The sequence below is a fragment of the Ursus americanus genome, chromosome 25, assembly GCF_024610735.1.
Source record: "Ursus americanus isolate L20-20 chromosome 25, mUrsAme1.1.p, whole genome shotgun sequence".
NCBI classification, from domain to species: Eukaryota; Metazoa; Chordata; class Mammalia; order Carnivora; family Ursidae; genus Ursus; species Ursus americanus.
In genome coordinates, this window is record NC_142151.1 from 8,032,695 (window position 1) to 8,051,993 (window position 19,299).

The 19,299-nt window shown below is 44.7% G+C and overlaps 1 protein-coding gene across 3 annotated transcripts in view; it reads right to left on the reverse strand.

The window, feature by feature from the left end:
• The window catches only part of ANO2 (anoctamin 2), a 350,061-nt gene that overhangs the window by 329,930 nt on the left and 832 nt on the right, over window positions 1–19,299 (reverse strand). The gene's annotated exons all lie outside the window — the stretch shown is intronic.

Below are 19,299 nucleotides of genomic sequence, written 5' to 3' on the forward strand. Positions count from 1 at the left end.
ATCTATTTTCACCCCCTCCATGACTAGCACCCTAGTCCAAACTACCGTGTTCATTCAGCTGGGTGACTCCGACAGCCTCCCAACAGCCCCTCCTGCTTCCACCCTCACTCTCCTTCACTGTTCCCCAAAAGGCAGCCAGGAGGTCCTTTCAAAATGTCAACTTGGCTATGACACCCACATGCGTGGAGACTGCTGGTGCTTCCCACCACTCTCAAGCTGCGAGACCCTGCATAACCCGGCCTGCTCACGTCTCCACCTCACCTCTCCCCAGGTCCTGCTGTGTCTCTGAGCCCCACCCATGCTGCTCTGTTGGCTGTGTCTGGAACGCACCACACGCTCTCTCAGCCCAGGGCCTGACCCATGTTCCTCCCTCTGGCTAGAAAGTGCTTCTTTGTCTAGCTGTAGGTCACCTGTTATTTTGGTCATGAGGCACCCAGAAAATCAAAAGTAACACACTCCTGTTTCAAAAAGCTACGGATAGAGGTTTAAGACAGAAATATTCAGATACTATAGGCAAAGCTAATTTACTTCCTCTGCAGGTAAGCCTGAAGTCCCCCCAAGCGGAGGCAGTGCAGGCAGGGCTCGGGGAACACACAGACACATGTGAAGTCAGCAGACGAAGGCCTCCGCGCTTTATCCCATGGACTCCACCGGTCAGCAGGCGACCACCGAGAGTGGGGCATTTACTGGCTGGGGTCACTGAATAAAGGTCACCCACTGGTGGCAGCCCACTGATTGTCCAGTCGGAGGAACCCCTCTGGTCCAAGCTTTTGCCCAGATCTGACCACTCTAAATGACTCCCCCAAATGGGACTAGCCCATCCTTCAGCCATCCAAACCCTCACAAGCCTCCTAGAGCATTAGGGCCAGGGAAAGGAAGGCCCTCCTCACCTAGTCAAAGTGTAAGCAGACGAAAACAACCAGAGGCCTCCGGCTAAGCATGGACAGAGGGCAGCCCCAGCTTGGCAGCAGCACCCGCCCACCTCCACCACTGCCCCTGATCCATTCTCCTCCTCCACCTTCAGAGAGACTTTTCCAAGTCCCATGGCCCCACTCTCTCACTGAAAGCCCTTCAATGGCTTCCCATTGCCAGAGCAGAAACCCTTTACCATGAACCGAAAGCTGTTACACGTATCCTCCAGCCTTATTTCCGCCCTCCTTCCCACTCCCCTCTTTCCGAATATTCTTATTTGCTCCATTGGCTACGAGGCTGAAGCACAGTGGAACCACAGGGGCGTGTGATGGGGCGGGGGGGGGGGGGCTGCACTTTTTGAGGAGGGCAGTGTTGTGGTCTTAGCCTGCTGTTTGGAGGACCTGCCGCCTGAGTGGTTCAAGACCACAGCCGACACTCTTTTTCAGGCCAGGAATAAGAAATTCAATAAATGTCAGGCAGTGATTTGGGACTATATGGGTGTGACATGGTGGCAGCTGGGGGGCGGTTCTACAGACAACTGCGAAGTGCTGGGTTGACAACCACATTGCTCCCCATCCCACTCCTTCCAAGCCTTGCCATCAGCTCTCTGCCACACAGCGAGCCCCACGCTGAGCCAGGGGACCCTCGGCGCCACGTCCTGGCATTGCCACGATTTCAGGAAAATAATGTGATTCCTTTGACATCTACTTCCATGAGAGGAGGGTGTCATTATCGTATCTTTTCCCCACAGGGTGAGTGTGACGATACAGCAAGAGGAAAGACGACAACTCCTCGGAAGTGCATGAGCTACAGAAAACGCGAGGGATTGTTACCAAATCCTACTCCAGGGCCTCGGAGCCTGCCCCTTGATCTGCCTCTGCCCACCCGACTTCTCGGCTTCATACCAGTCACTCGGCCCTAAGTCCCCAGAATTCCCCTTCTCTGCCACCCACCTGCCTGCTCCCTATTCACCTCCTCCTGGAAGCTTTCCTAGATGGGGCAGGAGAAGCACCAGCTTCTATTCCCCATTACTACGATTTCCTTTCCCATCTGGGACCACCACACACTTTCTTAGCCTTTAGAACCCGCAATTTCAGGAGTGAACTCTGTCCCTTCTAGATGGATCCAACTTCCACCACCCAGGAGGGCTTCTACAGAGGCAGGCAAAGGAGCAGGATCAGAGATCTGGAGGGAAAGGAACAGAGATGAAGGCAGGGAGAGCCCCAAATCTAAATGAAAAAGCAGGGAGAGCTTGTTTTCAGGGTCCCTTTCATACCGTCCCTTCCCCCAGCCCACCCAAGGCCCCTCCCCAGCTGTGGTCCCCATTCTGGGCTGCGCTCTTCCATCCACCATCAGGGGCTTCCAATGCCCATTCCCCTATTTAGCTGTTGGCTGTCTTGACTTAGAAGCTAATATACTCCAGAGTACAGATAGCCTGCGCTGGCATCCTGAGACAATACAAGTGAAAGCATTCTGGAAACTCTAAAGCATTCTGGAGGTGTCCCTAGCCTTGCATGTGTGTAGGGGCATGACTCCAGTCTTACTGTGAGGCATACCCTCCAGTGGTGGGCACTGCGCACCATGCTGGGTGGGGGGAAAGGTACCGCAGGGCAGCGATTCTTTCTGGACCCTTTGAATCGTGCCACAGCTCTCCAACAGTTTGGTGAGGCTCTTCAGGGTCCCAGCAAAGGATCGGAGTGAGGCGGGACCTCTGAGTAGGGGAGCAGGGCAGGCGCAGGCTGTGGAGAGTCAGGGGGTAAGGACCACTCGAGCAGTAGGGGATGGCGGGAAAACCGGAGCAAAGTGACCAGGAGGCACAGTCGAGAGCAAGGCAGCAGCAGGCTGAACAGACTGGGAGAGGGAAGTGGGTTCGCCAGCCAGGGAGGAGGGGGAGGTGAGTCATCGGGGCCCTGGGAGGTTTCCAGAGCCTCCAAGAAAGAACAGCAGGAGCTGGTGTCCTGTGGGAGCTAGACGTCCAGGCAGCAGCGCTCTTCCTCGAAGCTTCCCTCATGGCATCATTACTGCCTCATTACTAAGCACGGGCAGGGCAAGTATGAAGTGAAGAACAAGGCTGCCTCTCTCACCAACCCTTCAAGGCCATTGATTCCACTAAAGCCAGACAGGCCGGGGCTACCCCGAGGGGTCCTTCAGGGCATCCACGCTCTCCTAGGCCAGGAACAAGACTCCAGGTGGGCCTCAGAGAGACCTGGGCACTTTCAGATTTTGAAGATGCTCACGTGGTCCGTCCCCAAGCATCCTGGGATGGATGGGCTGCATTTCGGGTAGGGTTAACACTTTTGCTGAGGTCTTACCCTGCTTTCCCGCATGAATTTGGCAGGAAAATTTGAGGTTCCAACTTAAAATTTGGACCCAATGGCCCTACTGATCACCTATGCCCTGCCCCATTGTTCCTGTTGAAGAGCTCCTTTCTCAGACTCCGCATGTGGCCAGAGTTCCAGAAGGATGATCCTCCAGTCCCCTCCACACAAAAAGGACCATTTGCAAATCTGCCTCTTGGGCTCTGCTTTTTTTTTTTTTTTAAAGATTTTGTTTATTTATTTGACAGAGAGAGACACAGCCAGCGAGAGAAGGAACACAAGCAGGGAGAGTCGGAGAGGAAGAAGCAGACTCCCAGCAGAGCAGGGAGCCCGATGCGGGGCTCGATCCCAGGACTCTGGAATCACGCCCTGAGCCGAAGGCAGATGCTTAATGACTGAGCCACCCAGGGGCCCCTGGGCTCTGCTTATTTTGACTCAAAAATAGCACTCTTTCCACCAGTGCTCAAACCGCCCCTTCCTAACAATGATATGGCCACAGTGTCCAACCTTACCTTGAACATGGATAAGTAAGAGCTAACTGGCTTCCCTGACACTCAGCTTGCTCCCCTCTGATCTTGGGGTCACAACCTGACCAAGTTACTCCCATTCAATCCACTCTTCCTAGATGAAGTCCAGATTGTCTGACATGCACACAGGACCTTTCATGATCTGGGCCCGGCCCACCTGTCTGAACAGTCCTTCATGTTGTATGTAACACCCATCCACAGCCAGCTTACCCCTTGCAGCACTTCCCCACCACACACATGCCATCATGCCATGCTCCAAGCACAACTGGCTGTCCTTGGGAGTGGGGGGTGTGCATATATGTCGTCTTTCACATCTCTATTCATTTCAGAACCATTGCACTTCCTGGGCACTATATAATACACTGGAAATCCAAGGCTTGCCCTAGGTGCTCACGAGGAAGGCAGACTAACAAGGAAAAGAGACTAATAAGGAGATAATTTCAGGAATGAGAGAAAAGCTAAAGCTGGAGTATGAACAAGGACCTATAGAAGCAGAAGCCCGCAGCTCTGCTTAGAGCTAGCAGGAAAGGCCTCCCAGAATTGGAGAAGCATCTAGAAAAGAGAAGTAGGCATATTCCAATGGGCGAGGGAGAAAAAGAGATTGCAGAGAGAAAGGCAATCATTCTATGTCCTTTGCAATCAGCTGCGGGGCTTGGCTGTTTCAGATCACCAACCTTCTGAGAGCAAGGCATGCCTCCTGCTCCTCGTGTTCCTTTTCCGCCCACATAGTCCCAGCAGCCGGCCAGCTATGGGGTGGGGCCGGAGGGGCAAAGAAAGGACCCTTCTGGCTTATAATACACACTTTTTAACATGACCTACAGGGCCCCTTACTGTCTTTTCTGTCAACCTACCAATATCAGTCATCTCCTGCTGGCCACTCCCCACTCCTTCCCTCTGTCTCTCTCTGTCTCTCCGTCTCTCTGTCTCTCTCTCTCTCTCTCTCTCTCTCTCTCACACACACACACACACACACACACACACAGGACACACTGAACTACCAGCAGCTTCCAGAAGGTGACCTGCTTTTTCTTGTCCTTGGTCTTTGATCCTTGGAACTATTCTACTTTCTGCCCCTAAACCTCTCCTCTCAACCAAGACTACTTGGTAAGTCCCTTCCCGGCAGCATTCTTAACATCTCTCCCCCTTTAAAAAGGCCTCTAACAAACAGCACTTATGGTCGATGCTCAGACCCAAGATCCTAAAAGTGAAGACCCAGGTCAAGAAAAGAATAAGCATTTCAGGAAGTATTTCCCTCAGTGGCAAAACCCTCGGCCTGCGATCTGGATGGTTACCCGAATGAAGCCTATTTATAGGCAGCCCATTACGCTGTGCTTTGGAGTGTGGCTGATAAGATTAAGGTATAAATGTCCCTCCCCTACATCAGGAAGAAGTAGCCAGGCTACAGCATAATTGATCCAAACTGTTCTGTTCGCTAATCATAACCTGTTGTGCAAGTTCATTAACATGAAAATAGCATGGTGATGCAATGGTGAGCAAAATGTAACCCTTCCTCCACCCCCTCTATACATACCACACACATGCACGTGTGCATGCACACACGCACACACACCACCCTATGAGGGTGACTGACTCCTCTCCTGGACACACTTGGTAGATTCCCACCATGTCTCTCAACTTCCTCCAGCACCCACAAACATCTCCCACCTTTCATCTCTTCCTCCTCGTATAATCAAGATTGATGATCTCTGTCTTATTCCCAGCTCTCCAAAGAAGGTGAAACAGATTTCTTTTGCCCAAAATGGACTGGGTCTGAAGCTAAAGCCTAAAACAGCTCTTAGCTGTCAATCATAGCTCCCCGACCAGGCTACCCCGACCTTTGGATCTGAATGAGATATGAGGGATAGAGAGGGATTCAGGAGGGAAGAGGAACATGGATGAAACTGAGAATTTTATAAAATATCCCATATATATGTATAATCTATAGAAAAGTGCTCAAAAGTTTTCTCTGTGCTACAGTGTGGTTAACTGATATGATAAGTTCACATCATATAGAGAGCAAGCCTTATCTGCTCCGTTGTGCTCTCCCTGAGGACAGGAATAGTGCCTATCTTGTTCACACGTATGCTTAGCCCCAAGCATGAGGACTAGCACGTAACTGACTTCAGGAGCAGTCTTCCCACAGCTTGGAAAAAGGGAATTCTCAACATCAAGCGTCAACTAAGATGGTTAACGCCATGTAGATGCTTGAAGAATTGTTCATGCACACACACTGGAAACACCCCTAGGGACTGGGTCAGACTTTTTAAAGGACTGGAGAGCCCATAATAACTAGTGGGGGGAAAGCTTGAGAGACACATTTTTTAATTTCTCATAACTCCACCTCTACTAGGCCTAGCCAAATACAAATTGTTCTTACTTAAAACCAGATGTATCCTCATTTGACTAACCTTGACGTGATGGTCACCACATTCCAAAGGACAGAACCAAGAGAAGTAGTTCTGGAGAAGGAGAAACAGAAGCATACAACGGCTGCTCTGAGGGGAGCCAGACTTAAGATATTAGCATTCAGCAACTGGGAAAGGTGAGGACCCATGGAGACATCGGCTGGTTTTCAACCCCGGATACATAATTAGAATCAGCTAAGAGAGTTAAAATATTGATGTCCGGGCTCCACCTTAAGATCTGGACTTAATTTGTCTGAGGTGCTCTACTGTGCCACCGGGGTGAGATCCCTGGTCTACAGAATCAAAAGTGGGAGCAGAGATCTAGTCACAAGGTCTTGGCACATGAAAGAAAGGAGCGCCACCTAGAACTTGAATAAAGTAAGCCCAGGACAAATAAAACTAAGTACCACTTAGCACGGCCAACATAAAGATATTGAGCTAGAGACCGGCCTTGGCTTGGGTGTTAAAAAAAAAAAAATGGGTGCTACATGAACCCAGAAGCAAAGAAGCCTATCCCTGCAGAAGGAAAAGAAAGCTACCATGCTTGGCAACCCATGAGCACACGTTGGCCGACTGGCTCTAGAAGCGGCGTGTGCTTTACCCAGGGGTAAGATGCTCCACTTCTGTGGCTTTCCCTTGGCTCCCCGACTTCTAAAGCGTACTGGAGGGCCTAGACCATAATACTAGCTTGAGATCGGAAGGGGTAGGAACGACTTCTACACGGTCTAAGTAAACTCAAACTCTAAATGTCATTAAATGTTGTTAACTTGTGCCTGAATGATGTGATACAGTTTATAGATAAACTGGAGGCTCGCCTACGTACCGTAACAAATAGAAAGGCAAGCATCTTCCTTGAAACTGACACCATAAATATGAGCCATTCCAGGAAGAACCTCAAGATCAACACATAAGACCATCATAACACAGCATGCACTTAAAAAGCAACTTTTTTTCAAAGGTCACCCATAGGCGGAATTTTATCATTTCACCTCACTTCAGAGGATTGGGGATAGCCAAGTCCTGTATAACTCAGTACCTTGGTTCGGTCCTTCCTAATGAGATTTTTATTGAAAGAAAAAGTTTTTAAATATGCAATTGTATCTTGAGTTCATATATTATTTTTATAATTTCTCCTTCTCTTTCCTTTAACCCAATGTGTTGATTGCAGAAGAGTATGTGAATTCTGAAAAACACTGAGTTCCAAAGGAGAAATCAAATTCAAACTTAGCATCTCAAAGAATTGCTTGGGTTCCAAGCACAAATGAAGTATGTATTTCACATTTCATCTGCTTTCTCTAGCTCACTCTAGTCAGACATCACTTTCATAAAATAAAGATTTTTTAATATTATTAAAAGAAACAACTGAAACTGTTGGCCAACTAATATCATATCAATTCACTGTTAATTCATTCCTTCATTCACAAAACTAGAACAAATAATCCTAAAATTTGTATGGAACCATGAAAGACCCCATATAGCCAAAGCAACCTGGAAAAAGAAAAACAAAACTGGAAGCATCACAATTCCAGATTCCAAGGTGTAGTACAAAGTGATAGTAATTAAAACAATATGGTGCTGGCATAAAAACAGACACATAGATCAATGGAATAGACAGAAAACCCAGAAATGGACCCACAACTATATGGTCGATCAATCTTTGACAAAGGAGGAATAAATATCCAAAGGGAAAAAGATAGTCTCTTCAACAAATGATGTTGGAGAAACTGGACAGCAACATGCAAAAGAATGAAACTGGGGCACTTTATTACACCATACACAAAAACAGACTCGAGTGGATTAAAGACCTCAGTGTGAGAACTGAAACCATAAAAATCCTTGCAGAGAGCACAGTAATCTCTCTGACATAGGCCATAGCAACATTTTTCTAGATATGTCTCCTGAGGCAAGGGAAATAAAAGCAAAAATAAACTATTGGAACTGCATCAAAACAAAAAGTTTCTTCACAGTGAAGGAAATGGTCAACAAAACTAAAATGCAACCTATGGAATGGGAGAAAATATTTATAAATGACATATCTGATAAGGAGTTAGTATCCAAAATATATAAAGAACTGATGCAACTCAATACCTAAAAAATAAATAATCAAATTTAAAAATGGGCAGAAGGTATGAACACGCATCTCTGCAAAGACACACAGGTGGCCAACAGACACATGAACAGATGCTCAACATCACTCTTCATCAGGGAAATGCAGATCAAAACAACAATGAGATATCACCTCACACCTGTCAGAATGGCTAAAATCAACAACACAAGAAAAAACAAGTGTTGGTGAGGATGTGGAGAAAAAGGAACCCTCTTGCACTGTTGGTGGGAATGCAAATTGAAGCTGCCATTGTGGAAAACAGTATGGAGGTTCCTCAAAAAGTTAAAAACAGGCCAGTAATGGGTACTAAGGAGCGCACGTATTGTATGGAGCACTGGGTGTTATAAGCAAACAATGAACCATGGAACACTACACGAAAAACTAAGGATGTACTGTATGGTGGCTAACATAACATAATAAAAAATTTTTTTAAAAAACAGAACTACTGTATGATACAGGAATCACACTACTGGGTATTTACCAAAAAAAAAAAAAAAAAAAATACCAACACACTAATTCGAAGGAACGTATGCACCCCATATGATCTCACTCATATGTGGAATTTAAAAAAACAAACAAATGAGCAAAGGAAAAACAAAGAGACAAACAAAGAAACAGACTCTTAACTATAGAGAACAAATTAAAGGTTACCATAGGGGAGGTGGGGGGACAGGGGAAATAGAGGAGTACACTGACCATGATAAAATAAAATAAAACAAAATAAAATAAGATAAGATCATGCTTACAAAGCTTAGCAGAGTAGATGCTCAGTAAATAGCAGTTCTTATCATCAATATCATCACCTCATTTGGAGACTTTGGCATCAGACAAATAAAACAAAATTAAAAAATTCATTCTTTCATTCAAAAACCATTTAATAACTATATACCATTCCCTGTCCTGCCCTGGGTGCTGAAACTTAAAGACCTCAGAGACCTACTTGGAGAGACAAATGTGTGAATCTGTAACTTTAATTCAGGAAAATAAGTGTGACCATGCCACACTAAAATTATCATTTTTGATAAACTCCTAAGACAGAGACTACTAGGTGCTTACCAAAAATCCATGTTCTCCTCTTCTTTCTGAACTCCCAGCTAGACCCTATTTCCCAGTCTCCCTTGCAATTAGATGTAGCTACAAGACCGAATTCCAGCCAGAGGAATGTGAACAGAGCGATACGCACTGCGTCCAGACCTGGCCCATAGAAACCTTCTGTGCGTGCTCCTCCATGCCCCTCCGTGCTCTTCTCCCCTTTCAGATAACTGGGAGGACAGCCCTCAGGGCCACCTTGGAAGTCAGAGCTGAAACTGGCTAGGCCTCCATCATGCTGGGTTCCTGAAAAGCTATATGGATAAGAGCCACCCCAGTAACTTGTTTACCCACCTGGACTATTACTTTAGCAGAAGTAAACTGTTCAGTTTTACTCATTATTTATTTTTTGGTCTATTCATTAGAGCAGCTAGCTGAGTGTTACCCTAACTAATATAGTACCTTTCACTATCAATGCAGATAATACTAAATAACTCTACTCACAAGTGCAGTAATTAGCCCACTGAGATACCATCTGAGTCAAATACCCACGTCAGAGCCTTGCTCAACAGACCCTTTCCCAAACTTCTCCCAGCCTGACGGATTTAACAGCCCCCTCATAATTTCTGCAAACGACAAGTCAGGAGAGATACTCAAAGGTAGGGACTGGATATCATCTATGACCTTCACTGCAGTCTGGCACATAATAGGTGCTCAATGAAAGAGTGGATTAAAAAACTGAAATGCCGAAAAGATGAGCAGAAGGATTTTCCCCCTATGCTTTGTGCAAAATAATCTCCCCTGTGCTTTGTGCATAGAATTCTGGAGCTTTGATTATGTTGAGTTTAAGCACTGTTGAGCAATAACAAAGGTGATTTCAAAGAAAAGTTGTCGCCTTGCCTGCAGGCACCCCCATAGTCCGACTCTCCCTTAAGACAAAAATTAAGGCTGGGATCTTAGCTTCTCATTAAAATTAAATAAACACAACAACTTCACTCTTTTCTAGATCATGAAGATCACTTTTGAATTAATATTAGAAAGTCCTGTCATTTCTGGCCTTTGCCAGTGACCTACATCTGAAACTATTTGTCAACAAAATACTTTTTGGCTGAAAACCTACTGACAAAAACTTGTTTCCAGTACCGATAAAATCACTGGTACTGGGAAGGACATTCTTCTGTAAACAGCTAGAAAACAGGACAAAATACACAAGCCAACCATTTTCAGGCACTGAACAACCATCAGCATGGAACTGCAATTCCTGAGAACAGAAAGCCTCCAATGTAACCCCATAAAGACACGTTATTGACTGGAGTTCAGGGAGCAGGAATCCAAGTAAAACAAAATCCCACTGAGCTAAGGAGGCAGAGGTCAAGCCTTGGAGTAGCTAAAATGGCTGGAAATTATGGGGCAGAGCAAAAAAGAGGAATTCGTGCAAAGAAAGCTGTCCAGAGAGGGGCGCCTGGGTGACACAGTCATTAAGCGTCTGCCTTCGGCTCAGGGCATGATCCCAGCGATCTGGGATCGAGCCCCACATCAGGCTTCTCTGCTAGGAGCCTGCTTCTTCCTCTCCCACTCCCCCTGCTTCTGTTCCCTCTCTCGCTGGCTGACTGTCTCTCTCTGTCAAATAAATAAATAAAATCTTTAAAAAAAAAAAAAGAAAGAAAGAAAAAGAAAGCTGTCCAGAGAGATCTTTGGGGACCTTCATGAGTCCTTGGCTGAGAGCAAGACTCCATATGCATAAGGGCGAGATGTACGAGGCTGACCAGAGAGAGGCTACCACAACACTGAGATCAGAACGAGATGCTGGAGGTCACACAGTACTGAAAGACATTGACGTTCCATTCCAGCCAGAGCAGTAAGACCTCATTAACATGTCCTAACATTCCAGACATCCAGCTGAGACACAAGACCCCATTTTAGGAGTAAAAACCAGAAGCTAGAAATATGTTTATAGCAGACTATCCCTAAAAACTTCTAAGGCCAAGCCCTGAACAGATCAATAGGAGAGACAGATAACAGGTTGCAACTTATCAAGTTAGAGAATCATGGGGAAAAACTTGCATTTTCCAAAAATATACCTTAATGAAGCAGAAAACCGAACCCAAATATTAAGCTCTAAGGGATCAGCCAGTAATTGAACTGCATGCTAGAAACCTTTTTTTAAAACTAAGTTTAACTCTCTTGAGAGAAAGATAATGCATCATGCACAATGTCCATTTTACCAACAAAACTTACTAGACATGCAAGAAACAGGCATAAGTAACCCAGGAAAGACTCAAAGCAAGCAGTAAAAATTCATCTCAGCCCTCTGGCCTTTTTCACTAGGCCCAGAGGGACCTGGGGCCAATTTGCTCTATCCCCAACCTCATGAAAGATTCACACCTGCATTGTCAAGGCTGCTGGGCCAGCCTTGGTCATACACACAGACACAATGTGTGCTGGATCTGGCCCCGTCAAGGAGACTGGTGTTTGTTCTCATTACTCCTTCCTAGTTGCGCTGTTTATGCTTCTAAAATAAATAGGACTTGATCACCAAAAACACACACCTGATCTCAAGATAGCCCAAATGTTGGGTTTAACAAAGAAAAGACTTTAAACCAGCAAACATAAATATGTTCTAATAAATGAACGTAAGTATGATCTTAATAAGTGGAAGGTATGCAAACTGTCAAAGTGCAGAGAACTAGAAAGTACAAACAAAAATCAATGTAATTGGTTTCACAATCCCTGACTTCAAAACTTACTACAAGCACAGCAATTAGGCAAGAACAAGAAAAAAAGACAGCCAAATTGGAAAGGAAGAAGTAAAACTGGCACTACTTTCAGATGATATAATATTATATAGAGAAAACCCTGAAGACTATTAAAAAACAGTTAGAACTAATAAACTCAATAAAGTTACAGGATACAAAATCAAATACAAAAAAAAAAAAAGGACCTTACTCCAAAGTTAGTGTGGTATAGGCGTAAGGATAGAAAAATTGATCAGTCATTAGAATTGGGATTCCAGAAATAAAACCTTGAATTTCAACAAAAGAACTAAGAAGTGGGGAAATGGTACTGGGACAACTGGATAGCCACACACAAAAGAAGGAAGTTGGACCCTTTCCTCACACCATACATAAAAATTCACATTTTCAAAAATGGATCACAGACCTAAATGCAAAAGGTAAAACTGCAAAACATGTGGAAGGGAACACAGGAGTAAATCCTTATTACCTTAGGTTAAGCAATGGTTTCTTAGCTATTATACCAAAAAGTACAAGCAATCAAAGAAAAATAGACAAACTGAATTTCACCAAAATTAAAAATGTTTCAAAAGACACCATTAATGGGGAGCCTGGGTGGCTCAGTCAGTTGAGCATCCAACTCTTGATTTCGGCTCAGGTCATGATCCCACAGTCGTGAGATCAAGCCCTGTGTTGGGCTGTATGAGGACTCTGCTTGAGATTCTCACTCTCCCTCTCCCTCTGCCCCTCCCCCTGCTTATGCTCCCTCTATAAATAAATACATACATACATAAAAAAATTTTTTTTAAAAAGGACACCATTAAAAAAGTGAATATACAACCTACAGAATGGAAAGAAATATTTCTAAGTTACATATCAGAATAGGGACTTGTATCCAAATATATAAAGAACTTTTAAAACTCAACAAAAAAACAAACAACCTAATTTGAAAATGAGCAAAGGATATGAATAGACATTTCTCCAAAGAAGATAGGCAAGAAATATTCAATAGCACATGAAAATATATTCAACATCATTAGTCATTAAGGAAATGCAAATCAAAACTACAATGACATACCACTTTACACCACTGGGATGGCTACAATTTAAAAAAAAAAAAAGACAAATGATAACAAGTGTCGGTGAGGACGTAGAGAAATTAAAACCCTCAGACACTGCTGGTGGGAATGTAAAATAACAGCCTAGCAATTCCTGAAATGTTAAACATAGAGATTCCATATGACCCAGCCATTCTGTTCTAGGTATTTACCCAAGAGCAATAAAAACATATGCACACACAAAAACTTGTATGTGAAATTCACAGCAGCATTATTCATATTAACCAGAAAGTGGAAATCCCAATGTCCATCAAATGATAAATAAACAAGTGTGGTGTATCCACAGAAGGGAATATTATTCAGCTATAAAAAGAACTAAGCTACAGATACATGTCACAATACAGCCAAACACTGAAAACACGCTCAGTGAAAGTGCCCAGGCACAAAACACTAGATACTGTATGATCCCACTTACATAAAATGTCCAGAATAGGCAAACCCATGGAGACAGAGAGTATATTAGTGGTTGCCAGGAGTTCGAGGGAGGGAGGAAAGGTGAATGGCTGTCAATGAGGACGAGGTTTCTTTTTAGGATGACAAAAATGTTCTAAAATTCAGAAGCAGTGAAAGATGCACAACTCTATGAATAAAAACGACTGAATTGTACATTTTTAAAGGGTGGATTTTATGGTATGTGATTATATCTCAATAAAACTGGCATTTTAAAAAAATGGAATTCCTGGAAGTGAAAAGTACAATATGAAAAAGAAAAACTTCATCAGATGAGCTTGACAGCAAAGTGGAGAAGGCAGAGAAAAGATCAGTGAAGTTAAAAGTGGATCCATAGAAATGATCGCATCTAGAGAACAGAAGACTAAAGACTGAAAAAATTTTAACACAGTCTCAGGAACTGGTGGGACCGCATGGTCTAACGTACATGTTAGAGAAAGAAGAGAATGAAAATCGGGCAGAAAAACAATTGAAGAAAGAGTGAGTGAAATTTTCCCAAAAGTTGATAAAAATGCAATAATATCCACATTCAAGAAGGTCAACAAACTCAAGGAAGAAAAATACAAAGAAAATCACCCCTGGGCATCATAGTCTGACTGCTGAACACCAAAAATAACAATAAAATATTGATATTGAGAGCTACCAGGTTAGGAAGGTATTACACATGAGTAGAATAAAAATCTGGATTGAGGCTGACTTGTCATCAAAACCATGGAGACCAACAGAACACCTGGAGTCCCAAAAGGAAAAACTTGTCTGATGCAAGTATTCTTCCAAAAGAAGATGAAATAGGCAGTTTTCCATAAAAACACAGGCTGAGAGGGGCGCCTGGGTGGCTCAGTCAGTTAAGCGTCCAGCTCTTGGTTTCAGCCCAGGTCATGATCTCAGGGTCCTGAGATCAAGCCCTGCATTGGGCTCCGTGCCTGAGATTCTCTCTCTCTCTCTCTCTGTTTGCCCTTCCCCCTCCTCTTTCCCTCAAATAAATAAATAAAACCTTAAAAAAAAACACAAGCTGAGAGAATTGGTCGCCAGCAGAACTGCACTTTGACACCTGCTAAAGGAGGTTCTTCAGGCTGAAGGAAAATGGTACCAGATGGAACCTGGGGAGATGTTCCTGAGGAGGGGTCTTGTGTCCCCCTCCTATGGAAGAGAGGAGAAACAGACTGGCAGCCTCTGGTCCAAATGGATGATGAACCCTGGAGCTTTTTATATGCAATAAGCCACTACTTTTCAAATTAGAGGTTTAGCCCAATGGCTGGTGATCTACAGGCTTGCAAACAGCATTTTTAAAAACATAACAGGGTAGAACAGCCCGGGAAAGAAGAGAACACAAACACCCCTTTAAAAAAATCAGAAACAACAAATGCTCACGTGATGAATAATACTCTTTCCAAAAATCTATTAATGAAACCACAGCTCATTGTGTTGGGCAATGTCTTATATAAATAGCACAAATATCACTGTGACATTCTTCTTCAAGTTTAATGTCGGTGAACTAGAACTAGCCTCCTTCTATTAGACAGTGAAACCCATGTAACTTGCTGTTTTCTGACCTGCCTGTCAGGAAGTTCACAGATAAATTTTTGCCCAACTGCAGTTCCTATTCTTAGTCTAGGTTTTGTGATATAATACTGTGCTCCCAATCCTTCATTATTTCGCATTTGTTCATTTAAATGTCATTAGATCTGGGGTTTCCTCTTTTGGAAACTGTTTGAAGATTAATAAATAATAAGTAGAAACAGTTATTTGACACAGGCAAAAATAAAAACAGATTAAGAAGGGATTTGGGTGAAGAATAATTACCAAAATCGTTAAAAACAGGGAACTTTTACTTTATTTTATTTATTTGTATTTAAACATTATTCACAATGGAAATATATTATTGCTTTTTCTAAGCTATTTTTAATTAGCTAATGATGTATAGCAGGCCTCAAGGACTGCTAAAAGGTGTGGATTATCCCTATGTCCATGAACAACTCAGAAGATACAAGGTATTAAAAAAGAAACAAGCTCAAAATGGAGTCATTTGCAAGGTGCAAGTACACGCACGCACGTGACCCCACGGGCACATGCGTGCACACACATACCCAGCAAATCAACAGTGTCAACCTATCCCAGGAATGTGACCTTTTATCCTGGGTATGTGACCTTTGAAAGGCTTGTCTGAAATTTCCCCATCGAAACTGGCGAGGTAATAAACCACATAACAAAAACACTATCATTCCCTTTCCCCAAAAAAAGATGATTTCCAGGCCTGAAACAATCCTTTTTCTTTTGCTAATAACTTCTTGCCCCACCCTCCTTCCTACAAAAACCCTCCATTTTGTAGGACTCCTCAGAGCTCCCCTCTACTTGCTTGGATGGGATGTTGCCCGATCCGTGTATCACTTAATAAAACCAATTCAACCTTCAAATTTACTCAGTTGAATTTTATTTTTTAACAAAGGGTAGTGTGCCCTCTACTTGTGTTTGCTCAACAGAGGGAGGAAGTGTGAGAATTGCGATCCTTCAGTAGTTTCAGTGCAGGCTAACCTAAATGGAGAGCTGTCAGCCAGACACACTTAAAAGTTATTTCCTTGAAGTTTCTGGAGGAAAAGCAGGGTTGTCGGTAGGAGTCCAAGAAAGACGTTTAGTACATCTTGAAATAACTACAGTGTGGTTGGGCTAATGTCATTGGTGTGGTCTGAACAAGTCAGAGTTTGACCCCACCTCCTCCTTCCCATGACAAACAACTGTCTAAGGCTGCTAACGTGTTAAGATCGTCTTAGGGCACCAAGAGTCTAGAATGTAAGGTCTTGACAGGAAGGGGCTATGCCCTATTGATCTTTGTAACTCCAACACTAAGCACAGTATTTGGCATACAGTCCAGCACATAGGTGTTCTCTGAGCCGATGTGAGCTGCACTTACAGGGGCGTAATATAGTCAGACAGGTTTGCTAGGGCACATCAGGACACTAAGCATGGCTGCCTGCCCCCCGCGGTCACTGGTCAGTTTCCCATGCCTCTGTAAACCCTAAATGTGGAACTCCGGTAATCCGTGCTGGTTAAGCCATGTCCCCAATGTAGATCACAGTGGCACATTTCCTTCTGAATCTGGTGATGACAACCAGCCTTCTGGGGCTTGGTCCCACTAGATAAACAAACCATGATGATTCCAGATTGGAAATACAGTTGACTCGGAACAACACAGGGTTAGGGGTGCCAATCCCCTCGTGCAGTTAAAAATCTGTAATGTGTAACTTTTCTTTTTTTTAAGATTTTATTTATTTATTTGACAGAGACAGCCAGCGAGAGAGGGAACACAAGTAGGCGGAGTGGGAGAGGAAGAAGCAGGCTCCTAGCGAAGGAGCCTGATGTGGGGCTCGATCCCAGAACGCTGGGATCACGCCCTGAGCCGAAGGCAGACGCTTAACGACTGCGCCACCCAGGCGCCCCAGTAATGTGTAACTTTTGACTCCCCCAAAACTTAACTGCTAATAGCCTACTGTTCATTGGAAGCCTTACCAGTAACATAGACAGGCAATTAACACATGCTTTGTATATGATTTATATACCGTTTTCTTAGAACAAACCTAGAGAAAAGAAAATGTTAAGAAAATCATAAGGAGAACATACTTTCAATACTGTACTGTAAAAAAATTCTGCATATTAGTGAACGCACACAGTTCAAAGCCATGTTGTTCAAGGGTCAGCTCCAGTGTAGAGGAACAGCCCTGCCTGGACTGTGACCACCGCATTTCCCTAACAGCCTTGTAAAATCAGTATCTCCCTTAAGGCCCCAGGTCCCCCCACATTTCCCACCCCTACTTGCTGGTACCAACACCTCCTTCTAATGACTTCTTATGAACAGGGAAAAGCCACAAGGTGAGATGCTGGGGAAAACAAGTTTGAATTCCAACTTTATCCTTCTGTGATGATTCAGTGGTTAACACAATATAACTGGCATATTTCTGAACCTCAGAACATCAGGCTCCTCTTCGATGAAATGGACTGAACACTAACGACAAAGCTGTTGTGAGGCAAAGCACCTAGCACGGCGTCTGGATATAGTAGATGCCTGAATATTCGTGTACCTTTCCTCTGAATGCCAAGAACAGATGACCCGAGCTACAAGACTGTGTGAGCGGATGGGGCGCCTGGGTGGCGCGCTCGTTAAGCATCTGCCTTCGGCTCAGGGCGTGGTCCCGGCGTTCCGGGATCGAGCCCCACATCAGGCTCCTCCGCTATGAGCCTGCTTCTTCCTCTTCCACTCTCCTGCTGCGTTCCCTCTCTCGCTGGCAGTCTCTATCTCACATAAATAAATAAAATCTTAAAAAAAAAAAAAAAGACTGTGTGAGCGGGCTCACTCTTGTCGCTCTCCCTCCTCATCTCTCTGCTCCAGGCACTTGGCTTCCCCACTATTTTTTGGACAGCTCAAGCACACGCCTGCCGCAGGGTCTTTCACCTATATTTGCCTTTGCGAGATCATTCTCCAGACATCTGCAAGGCTTATTCTTTCATTTAGCACAATCTCTGTTCAAATTCATCTCTGCAGAGAGGCCTTGCCTAACCACCTGATCGCAAATAGTCTATTTTACAACTAGATGCAAGATCCTTACGTCTAGTCGTCAAATATCTGTTCTCCATGTGTTCTAAGAACGCCACACATAGGGTGGGGCAAGTTTCTCTCAGCCAGCAGAAAGGGTTCACAGATGAGTGGATTTCCAGGAAATCAGGTCCTCATTTCATTAAATCAAAGACAAGCTTCACTTTAGGCCCTATGCCTTGTGTCCTCGAGCCTTGCCCTACCACGGACAATGGCAGAGAAGGTACACATAGTAACCAGACCAGAACTTGAGGCTGGTGTTTGGGACTCACCCTTCTCCCCTCACACATCCGCTTCATTGGGCCAGCAAAGTGGCCCAGGTTCCCACATACAGGCAACTCACAGAGCATTACAGGTTGCTGGAAAGGACCACCCTATTAGGTCTTTGCCTCCCAAAATGACAGGTATGTGGCAAGACACAGTGAGAGGAGCAAATGTCTGTTAGGGTGACAGACAGCTGGATGGGCCAGGGCTCTGAGGTCAGGTCCCGAGAACAAAGTGCAGGCAAGTAGAGGAACCCAGAGTACCACAGTCCTCAAGGAGAGCCCCTACTTTCTCTAAGATCTCCCTCCACCTGCCACTTGCCTTTGGGCTTAGATCCAACCTCGCTCAATGGGGCCTTCTGTCCTGGACCAGGGTCCACATGGTTCCTGGAGGTATCTCCAGGACTATGACTGACACCTACCTTCCGGTTCTTTGGTTTACTGTTTATGCCAGCCTCAGGCCTCACTCAAGAACCACCAGAAGAAAGACTCTCAACATAATCCCTTTCTGGGCAAGGTCAACCCTGCCCAAGTGCGTGTGTCTGCTCAGTATAACTTGAGAGATGCGGCAGAATAATGTCCTCCTCCCAGAAGTCCACCTCCACTTGCTTTTCCTCTAAGAAAAGGGGCGCCTGTGTTTCCCTGCACCCTGAGGTGTAAAAGCCCCTCTTAAGGCAGGTTTGGGTTAGGGTGGGAAGAGACTTCCTGAAATCCTGAGGACACGCCAGGGAGGCCAAAGTCAAAGTCGCTGGGGATGAATCCGAACCTCTGTCCTCAGCAGACTGCCTGTGAATTAAACCCCAGTTGCTTGCTTGCCCCAGATACGCTAAACTAAACCTCCAACGACTAGTAA